We start from the raw sequence: 11,387 nt of genomic DNA, 5'->3' as shown, positions 1-11,387 counted from the left end.
ATAGAGTAACACAATAATAAAATACTAAGAACTTGTTGGACTCAAGTTCCTTACAGAACAAAGAAAACACTAGTGGTCAATGCCAGCTATCTAAGGATGAATTTATGCAGTTTAGAATCGATACACCAAGAGAGCTAACTAATACCAGCTATCTAAGGATGAATTTATACAGTTTAGAAACCCTCTAAGTTGTGGTCAAACAACCAAGAAAAGACCAGGTCATTAAATGAAAATCTTCCCAAATAGGAAAGTTAAAATCTGTTTAAACAAACAGTTAGTCCGTTAATTCAAACAGGTACACTGAACTTGAACAGTTTTTTAGCAAAGTTTCCATAAACAAATAAGGCAACTTTGACTACATTAATACCCATAGTTGTACACGGTTTCCTTGTCTAGAAATCAGATAAAAGAAAAATAGATATGATTAAGAAATTCCTTTAAAAAGTAAAGGATAAATCAAATATTCTATAAAAGGAAAACTCATATTTAATTCACAATAAATCAAAAGAGTATAAAATCTGATTTTAAAAGCCTTTTAACACAAGAAAGAGAAACTACATTTTTGAAAATAAATAATAAACAATTAAAGCCAATTTCAAAAATACCACAAACATTATTTTTGTTTAATTTATCAAATATGCCAATAAAGGATTTTACAATCTTCCCCTTTGGTAATTTGATAGACAAAAATAAAAACAAAAACCTGCAGCACACATGTTAGAAATAGGTAAAGAGAAGAACTCCCCCTCCAAGCATGCATAACTTATAACAAACATGAAAACGAAACTAAAATTTAACTCCCCTTCAAAATAAGAAAGGTCCAGAGTTACACAACAAAATATAACATGGTTTTGAGTATATACTCTCTCCCTTTGTGTCTTTCAAAGCAGCCTAAGTACTGAAAAACATAAAAGAAACAAATACATCAAATCTAAGACTAAAGAAAGTATCAATGTTCTTAGGAATGGAGAAAAAATAAAGGACAAGAAAAACTAAGCTTCTGGGGCCTTAGCCAAGGCTTGGACAGCATCTAGAACTGAACGTTGGAGTCCTTCAAGAGTCATTACTCGATCAGTTAAGGCATTAAGGGAAGCTCGAACACCAGAGAGTTCTGCAGAGATAGATGCTGAAGTAGTTAGAACAATAGCTTCTGTAGGAAAATCATCTAAAGCAAACACTAGAGATTGAGGCTCGGATTTCTTTGACGATGAGGCTTCAACAGTATTAGGAATTGGTGCAGATGCCTTGTAAGATGCAGCAGTAGAAGGAGCCACAATCTTCTTGCTCTGTCTTGAGATCACTTTTCTGTACACTCAAAATTTTGTAAATGACTTGAGGAAATGGAAGCTTTAGATTTTTCTTGTTACCTTTCCAAAAACTAATGATTTGGTCATGGATGATAGTGGCCAAATCAATATCATGTCCAGTTTCAACCTTGTATAAGAAAGAAGCCATGTGTAGTGTGAGAAGTCAGTTTCCAATTTTTTGTAGCAAAATTGTAAAGCACGACATACATAAAAGTGAGATTGGTGATCGAGATGATAGAATTTGGAGGCCACACCATCTCAAAAAGAACCTCATCCTTGTCTAGAGGTTCACTCTCCTTTTCACCTGGAATAGCAAGAGAATAGGAAGATGCAATGCTTTTGATACATCTTGTGGAGAAAAAGAGAACCAATGACCTCTCACAAAAATTTTACAAAACATTTGAGAGTTAGACTCAACAATTTTATTATTGAGATTTGCATAGAACTCTTTAACAATCCTATCCACATAGCCAAAAAAAAAAAAATAGCCAAAGAACCTGCTATTTTCTCTCTTGAAGAATGTTAAGAACACCATATGGACGATGATCACTCAAAATATAATTTCTTTCAACAAGAATTTTTCTTTGTGCATAAATAACCATGTCACGAGCATTATCATTGAAGAAAAATAAAGGAGAATGAGTTTTAAAGTGCACACCTTTCATCCGTGGAGAAGAAATATTTTCAGTAACTAGTTTCTTGCCTTTTACCCTTTGAAGACAATGGTGGAGGGACTGGTGTATGGGCACACTCTGCTTCTGGAATAGGATAGCTGCAACATCTTTAGACTCAGATTCTTCAGATTCTAGTTCAGAGTCAACATGATCAGGAAATGATTCATCAAACTCATCAGTCTTGGACTCAGATTCTTCTTCCTCGGGCTCAAATTCAAAAAAAGATGGTGATGGAGATGGAGATGGAGGATGAGCCTTTGATTTCTTCTTTGCATGAGATGGAGAAGAAGATGGAGATGACGATGTGCCCAAAATCAATTTTCTTTTAGGGGCCAACTTATTTTTCTTTGATCGACTAGGCTTCATAGGTAATTTGAGAAGCCCAGCAGTAGCACTAGTAGCCTTTGATGAAGATGAACCCAATTTAGCCTTTGCCTTAGCCACCACCGAGGGTTCAATAGAAAAAGAGTCAACATTTTTGACTCGAGATGGCACCACCACTTCAGATGGTGGTGCATCGACTCCATGGTCAAAGGTGATGTCTGGAAACACCATAAAATGCTCATTGGAGAGAGGAAACACTTTCTTTCGAGCCTTGGTCTTGTTGGTGCGACCAACAGAGGCCGTCCGAGCTAACGCAGGTGGAAGTGAAGTCAAAACTGAAGCCAACGGAGATGGTGATGGTCGGACTTTAGTTGCAGTAGGGCCCTTGGACGATTTCGGGTCTTCACTATTTTTCCTCTTTGCAAAAACTGAAACTCACACCCGATTTTTTGAAAAAATACAATGAAGAAGTACAGCTCGTGTGAGAAAAAGAGAGTAGGTGAGTAACATATTAATAAGACAAGACATTCCCTTTCTAAAATTAACCCACTATAAAGTTGTTTTCCTTTTTTTTTTTTTAATTTGAACCAAAAAAGGAGACAAAAACCCATGTACACAACTCACACGATCTGCCAAGAGGATACCCTTTTTTTTATTCAAAAATGATTTGCAACTTACAAGGGAAACAAAAAAATGTTTTTATTTTTATTTATTCTTTAAAAAAAAACAAAAAAGATACCACATGTTGCCCCTAATTTTGCCCAATATATGTGGACCAATCAGACAGGGACACGTGGATCAAGCAATTCACAATATTTGCTAAGTCTTTAGGCCATAAGATAACATCCCGGACGTAGGTCCTGGAGAAGGCACATGGAGCTCAATATGCTCCCGGAAGCTCACACAACGCTAAGGCATCTCCGCGAGGTGTCAGGTTTCTCCTGAGCAATCAAGTCGCATTAAATGTCGCATGGGAGGAAGCGTGTTGGGACTGCTACACGCAATAAAGTCTGACGGCACAACCTCCAACCAGCAGCGCCACAGTAATGATCATTTAAGTCTAGCGACGGCTACACTGTGAAGAGTCGCGTCAATCACAAGGCAATAAGGACATTCCACATAAAAACCCTACAGCACCTAGGAATTTGACCATGCATTACCCATGGTATATTCATTGGGAATACCCAACTTTATGGATACTTACAGATACACTTGTAAGGACAATTCTAGGGATTACCCCACCAAAAACACTATAAATACCCCCTCAAAGCTCATTAAATGGGATCGAGAATCTTGGGCTGCATATGAGCAAGTAGAGTAAATACTCACCAAGAACATTCTCTGTATTTATAAGGGTGAAATCCTCCCAAGTATAATATCTGTATTAAATACATCCATAAATAACAAAGACTCGTGGACTAAGGCTCATTAACGCCCCAACCACGTAAAAATTCTTCTCTCACTTTCTTACTGCTCAATAATTTTATAATATTTTATTAGTTGCCGAAAATCTCGGTCAACATTTTGGTGCTTTCATTGAGAGCTGAAGAAAGCTACTGTAAACAAACACTTGACTTCACAAACATGGTGGAGACAAGAAGTACTCGTCAACCTCGTCCTCTGGAAGACGCTCAAGACCCGAATGAGGAAGATGTAGCCTCAAGAGCAGCAGAGGAGTCCGAGGAAGAAGAAATAGTCCCCGATGATGACTACGAGGGAAACCTCGATGAGTATGCCTACAACGAAGGTAGTTACTCAGAACTGGTGCTTCTCAGACAAAAAGCTATCGATCACGAAGCTGAGATCGAAGCTCAGAAAGCGCAAAACCAGAAAATGCAAGAAGTGATGCTGGCCATGCAAAAAGCCATGGAAGCAGCTGGCATTCACGTGCACCCCAAGGCAATGACCGCTGGACTCGACAAGGAGCCAGCGACGTCTTCGCCTAATTCCCAGCAGCAGAAATCTAGGGAGCCTAGCCCTATAAGATACCCTGCTGAAGGGAATCAAACAAAAAGCCCTACTTCTACCCCAGGGCGAAAGAAAAAGGTGCAGGATCCGCGAAAGGTCCGCTCAGATTTCCCTAAAGGGAAAGGTCCGCAGAGGGGCAAGCCCCAAAAAGGGAGCCTTGGCCCTCAGGATCGAGGGGACCGAAAAAGCGTTTCCGTACACCAAGAACCCGGGGGTAGAAGGAGAAGAGGACAGAGGCGTCCTCCCGTTGATCTGAGAAATCAAATCAATGGGAACCAAGGTGATCTCCGAGATCACCTTGACCAAAAAAGATACGGACCCACGGTCTCCACGGGTACGTTGAATGAAGGAATTATGGCGGAACTCGCCATACTTCGAAAAGACATTGCCCGAGTCTCCCGGAGACAGAAAGGAGATGACTCCGACTCGGACAGCGAGGATCGAGAGCCATGTGCTAAGCACATCTTAGAGGCGGAGCTCCCTAAGAACTTTAAGATGCCCAAAATGGCAGCTTATACCGGGAACTCCGATCCTAGCGACCACTTGTCACGGTTCAACCGTGTCATGACGGTCATGAGGGTCAGCAATGACGCCAAATGTCTGTGCTTCCCACTTACCCTAAATGGGTCCGCGGAGGAATGGTTCAAAAAATTGGAACCAGGATCTGTGGGCTGTTGGAATAAACTACAGGCCAACTTCCGGAGACAGTTTATCGCAGCAAGAAAGGTCAATCTGGAGGTCAGTGCCTTGACTAATATCAAGCAACTGCCCACCGAGACCTTGAAGAATTACATAAAGAGGTTCCGAGAGGAAGCCTCGAAAACCAAGAAAGTTGACGACGGACAACAACTTGCACTTCTCCAAGCAGGCATCCGTACTGGGACTCCTTTCTGGAATGAGCTGCAGCAAGAAGGAGCTGCTAGCCTCCAGGACTTCCAGAAGAGAGTCCAAAAATATATCAACCTCGAAGAAGCCCAAATCGTGGCTTATGGAGGCTACTATCCCACCGGAATACCAGGGTACATGCCCGGAGTATCACCCTCGGGTACTGCCCCGACCGCAACTCCACAAGCAAGTGGCATACAATTCTCTGCTACCCCCGGATATAGCCAGGGCCAAGCCTTAGCACCAGCATCATCCTATTTTGGCAACCCGTCCGGAGTGAATGGACAAGCTCCTTCACAATCTGCTCCGGCTGCTAGCCTGACAGGCCCTTCCCAGGGTTCGAGGAGTAAAAGATCCTCCAAAGGCAGCACCCGGACGGGAGAGAAGCGCTAGAAAAAGGGGTACACCCCCCAGTATACTCAATACACGGAGCTGTCAGATTCCCAAGAGCGTGTGTACTTTGCTACTAGGCAAAATACACACTACTGGAGACCACAACCGTTGTACAAAGATAGCTTCCGGAGAGATCCGAGCAAGAGATGCGAGTACCACAACGACATTGGTCATAGCACCAATGAATGTAAGAATCTCAAAGACGAGATCGAAAATCTAATCCGATTAGGCCACCTCTACGAGTGGATCAAGAATAGGTTGCCGCACCTCAATCCGGGTCAGGCAACTGTGGGTATGCCTCAGGGAACACCGTGGGGTACAGCAGGAGTATTGGCTCCAGCTGCTCCCACGGGCGACGCCCAGCATATCCCCGATCTGCCGCCCCGGCCTAATGGGAGGGTAGCCATGATCTCCGGAAGTCCCCATATCGGAGGGACTACTTGCAAGGAGCTTAAGCGATACGCCGGGGCCTCGAAACACAATGAGGTGTGGGAAGTTACTCAACTCCCAGCTCAAAGGCCCCGGTTGATTGACCAACCCATCACGTTCACGGAAGAAGACGCCAAGACGGTGCGCTTCCCTCATCATGACCCGTTGGTCATAGAGACCCCCATCATGAATAAAGTGGTGGCCAGAGTATTAATTGACAATGGAAGTTCCGTGAACTTACTCTTCAAAGAAGCCTTCACCGCGATAGGCTTGACAGACCGGGACCTCTCACCCAGTGGGTCCCAGCTCACAGGGTTTAACGGGACGACACTTATCCCAATGGGAAAAGTAAGGCTCCCAGTCACCTTGTGCCCGGACACCCCCAGAGCACATTCAAATACTGCACCTTCGTAGTGGTGGACTGTCCGACAGCCTACAACGCGATCCTCGGCCAACCGGCCTTGGTGGACTTTGGCGCAGTCACATCGATTTGGCACCTGTGCCTAAAGTTCCCTACCCGGGAGGCCGGAATCGGAACTATGAGGGGAAACCAGGGGGAAGCAAGACAATGTTACAATGTCGCAACCCACCTGCCCGTGCTAATGGTCCGGGAGTCAGCTGAGCCAGAAGTGGCTGAAGAGGATGAGTTGGACCCCCGTGTGGGGTCCGAAAGAATTGTGGAACCAATGGAGGACGTCGAAGAAGTGTCAGGGTGCGACATCGACTCCACCAAAGTACTCCGGCTAGGGAAGAACCTAGATCCGGAGGAAAAATAAAAAATAATAACAACACTGAAGGGCGCCGTCGACATCTTTGCATGGCGCCAAGAAGACATGACTGGCATAAGCCCTCATGTCATCACCCACGTACTCAACGTCAATCCGGACATGCCTCCCGTCCAGCAAAAGCGACGCCCGCTCGATTCGGTGAAAGCTGAAGCTCTAGAGAAAGAGGTGGACAAACTTTTGACTAACGGCATGATCCGCGACGTATACTATCCAGAGTGGCTGGCTAATCCGGTCCTGGTGCCCAAGCCGAACGGAACTTGGCGAGTCTGTATAGATTTCACCGATCTAAACAAAGCTTGTCCAAAGGACTGCTTCCCGCTGCCCAGGATCGACCAGATGGTAGATGCCACTTCCGGATTCAAACTGCTATCCTTCATGAACGCCTATGCTGGGTACAATCAAATAAAAATGCATACGGCAAACCAGGAGTGCTGTAATACCCGGAATTAAGAAATGGATTAGCAAAACCTTAACTAGATAATTATGTATAATTGAGGAATTATATTATTATATAGTTCAATATATGTGATTTTACATGAATTTTAATATATTAAAGACCCCGTTGGTGAGCCAGGGGCATTTTGGTAATTATGACCCGAGAAGGGTAAAATGATGAAATTAATTTAATTACGTGCTTAATAGAACTATATTATTATATAGTATGCCTGTGTTGTCTTTTCAGGTGTGTTCTGACAGGTTAGCGTGGTATAGTCACAACCGGGAATTTCGGGCCGAACTGGGTTCGGGCCCGAAATGTAAATTGGATTGATTATTTGGCATTTTATTTAATGAATGATAATCTGAAATTTATTTGAAATTAATTGAGTATTGAATGACTATTTTACCCTTGTGAGGGTGTATGTGGGTATTTAAGCCCTAAGGGCATTTTGGTCATTTGACCCCTAATTACTATGTTTGGAAAATGTGATTTTTGAGGAAATGAAATGTTAATTTCTGGTGGCTTTCCCCTCTCAACCGAACCCTCTCATCCTCTCTAACCCTCTTCTCCTTCAAACTTGATTTTTGAGAAGAAAGCTTGATTTTTAGCTTGGTTTGGAAGCTTGATTTGTGTTGGAAGCTTGGAGCTTGTTTGAGCAAGAGATTGAGGTAGTTTCTAGCTGAAATTATATGAGTTGTTTGTTGAATTCATGGCTGAAATATGGTGATAAAAGCATGCTTGAGATTGTTTGTTCTTGGTGTTGCATGCTTAGTGAATTGGATGTTTAAGCTTGTTAATCTCTTGATTTGTGTAGGATTGAGCTTAGAGTATGATTCTAGGTTATTTTTCATGCTTGAATCTAATATTTACTTATTGTTTTACTGCTGGAAAATATTTAGTTGTTGTTGATGAAGCTCTTATTCAAGAGCTTGATGTTGCCATGAACATGCTTGAACTCTATGATTTTTTTATGCAATCTAAATTGAGGGATTAATTGCTGGATTTTAATGCTTGATAATGTGTTTTAAATCCTTAGTATTTGCTAGCTGTTGTAAGTGGATTAATTGTGATTTTGGTTGTGAAAAGCAAGCTTGAGTTCATGGAACTCAAGCTTGGTGCTTTAATGGCACTTTTTGATTTTTAGTGCAATTGTTGGGTTTAAGTTGTGGAATATGTTTATTATGACATATATTGATGCTCTGGAAAGTTTGGGAATGTTTGGGGATGATTTGAGTGAGTTTTGGGGGTTTAAAGATTGAGAAATTTCGTGTTCTCTGCCCAGACAACCGGAATTCCGGTTGGTTCATCCGGAATTCCGGTTGGAGTTCATCGGGAAATGCTGAATTTTGTTTCGACCATAACTTTTGACTCGAGACTCCGTTTGGGACGTTCTTTATACCGTTGGAAAGCTCTTTTCGAGCTCTATGTGATTATCTGTATTTGAAATGCCATGAATTTATTTTATGAATATGAAATCAGGGGTTAACCCTATTTGTGAAAATCCCGGATTGTGTGACTAGGATTACCGGCACCTGGTCAGGAGCACCCGGGGATTCGGAATCTCTGCCTTTGCGGGACAACAGGTAAGACAGTAGTTGCACGTAGAGATATGCACGGTGGTGCTTATATTGAATATTATATTGGTGATAATTAGAAACCGGGATTAGGGTTATTACCCTAAAGTGAGCGGTTTAATGGCCTAGGGTTATTACCCTAGTAATTATTAATGTGTAAATGCTATGCCATGCTAAATATATTGTAATAAAGAATTATGCGCACAAGGCATAATTAAGTTAGACTCGGTAAATTAGTACCTTGAGTTTGATAGTAATGCGGTCTAGGGTTATTACCCTAGAAGTTATGTGAAGGTAAGAAAGTCATGATGTACAATAATATTGCTAATTAAGTGAAAGCATGAATTAGGGTTATTAATCTCTATAAGTGTTATTTTGAGCATGCAATGATATGTTATATGAGAGACTATTTGGTATGTAATTAAGGTTATTACCCTAAGATTCTATATGTTTTGTTATCTATTGAATACATACATATATTTCAAGAGTTATGTGCATAAGACATAACTTGGTTAGACCTAGTATATTACTAGGATAAACCACTGAAAGAACGTAATGTATGGATTACGCAAATATATATGAATAGGGTTATGTGAGCAAGGCATAACCAGGTTAGACTCGGTAATTATAATCGAGATAAACCTTACTAAGGCCTTATTGTAAATAGACGTGTGAGCGTAACACGTAGGTCTATGCTACATAGACATATATAGACGTGTGGGAGCAACACGTAGGTCTATGCTACATAGACATATATAGGCGTGTGAGCGTAACACGCAGGTCTATAGCAAATAGACAAATAGTGCAGTGGCACCAATAATTATATGATAAATGTATATGTTGAGACTAAGGGTTATGCGCTCAAGGCATAACCAGGTTGGACTCGGTAACAAGAACCGAGATGAACTGATCTAAGGCCTTATTGTAAATAGACGTGTGAGAGCAACATGTGGGTCTACGCCACGTAGACATAAATAGACGTGTGAGCGCAACACGTAGGTCTACGCCACGTAGACATAAATAGGCATGTGAGCGTAACATGCAGGTATGTGTCACACAGACAAATTTGAATAGCATTGTTGTTTATATTGTATGATGAGCATATTATTGATATGTTTTATACTGTCTTGCTGGGCTTGGCTCACGGGTGCTCTACTGTGCAGGAAAGGGTAGGACTTATGCTGATCAGCCATGAGTGCAGGAGCTGGACGAAGAATGTACATGTCCGGGCCATATCAGACCAAGCGGGTTAAGGGTCTATCAGTGATGAACTTTTGAATTCTATTTTGCCGTTTAGGTCGGCTAGAAATAAATGACTTGTAATAGCGTTTTTAAATATTTTTGGGATCCCAACTATTTTAAAAGTTTAAATATATTACAAGTTTATTTTCATTCTGTTTAATATAAAAGTTTAAAATCTGCGCTATTTTGATTAGTAATCCCGTTTAGGGGATTAGGGTTTCATAAGTATTTTGGGTAGCTGCCTATTTATTCAGGGCGTTACAAGTGCACTAGCTTCAGGACCGATAAGGGGGTATACTGTTACCTAGTCATGCCCTTCGGACTGAAAAACGCCGGAGCAACTTATCAAAGAATGGTTAACCGGATGTTTAAAGGCCTCCTGGGGCGAAACATGGAGTTTTACGTGGATGACATGCTCGTCAAATCCAAAGCATGCAACAGCCATGCAAGCGACTTAGAAGAATGCTTTGAAGTTTTCCGGAGATACGACATGAAGCTCAACCCAAAGAAATGCACCTTTGGGGTCAAATCAGGAAAGTTCATGGGCTTCATCGTCAGTCAAGGGGGGATTGAGGCAAATCCGGAAAAAATCCAGGCTCTCCTGAGCATGCCATCCCCCAAAAAACATAAAGATGTGCAGAGCCTGACCGGAAAGGTAGCTGCTTTAAGCCGCTTCATCTCACGGTCCACGGACAAGTGCATACCCTTCTTCAACGTGCTAAAGAAGTGCCAAAAGTTCGAATGGTCGGACGAGTGCGAGGAGGCATTCAAAAAGCTAAAAGAGCACATGGCCAAGCCTCCTATCCTATCAAAACCCGTCCTCGGAGAAGACCTATTTCTTAATTTGGCCGTCTCCGAACACGCGGTCAGCGCTGCCTTGGTTCGGGAAGAAGAGAAAACTCAGCATCCCGTGTACTATGTCAGCAAGCGCATGATAGGGGCCGAAACAAGATACTCGGTCATTGAAAAACTGGTGTTTTGCCTCCTGATGGCGTCAAGGAAGTTGAGGCCATACTTCCAAGCCCATCCGATCAAAATTCTGACCAATCACCCGCTCCGACAGGTCCTCCAAAAACCTGAAGCGTCCGGAAGGCTCCTCAAGTGGGCAATGGAGCTAAGTCAATTCGACTTGCACTACATACCCCAAATTTCTATAAAAGGCCAAGCCTTGGCGGCCTTCATTACTGAATGCAACGAAGCCGAGGCAACCGCGAATACGCCGGTACCGCCAATCCCCACATGGAGGGTATTTGTAGACGGAGCCTCCAATGAGAACGGTTCCGGAGCCGGAGTAGCTATGGTATCACAAATCGGACTGCGACTCCAAGCGGCCCTACGGTTTGACTTTGCAGCTTCAAACAATG

At 42.5% G+C, this 11,387-nt stretch overlaps 1 long non-coding RNA gene across 1 annotated transcript; it reads left to right on the top strand.

The window, feature by feature from the left end:
- The first annotated feature begins 7,553 nt into the window (after positions 1 to 7,553).
- LOC133039891 (uncharacterized) lies at positions 7,554 to 10,273 on the top strand. Its single transcript, XR_009688838.1, has 3 exons — positions 7,554 to 7,875; positions 8,728 to 8,790; positions 9,945 to 10,273. It is a non-coding gene; the product is annotated as an uncharacterized LOC133039891 (long non-coding RNA).
- Positions 10,274 to 11,387: the final 1,114 nt, after the last annotated feature.

This window comes from Cannabis sativa, chromosome 7, assembly GCF_029168945.1.
Source record: "Cannabis sativa cultivar Pink pepper isolate KNU-18-1 chromosome 7, ASM2916894v1, whole genome shotgun sequence".
NCBI classification, from domain to species: Eukaryota; Viridiplantae; Streptophyta; class Magnoliopsida; order Rosales; family Cannabaceae; genus Cannabis; species Cannabis sativa.
This window is presented reverse-complemented; position numbering and strand designations above follow the sequence as displayed.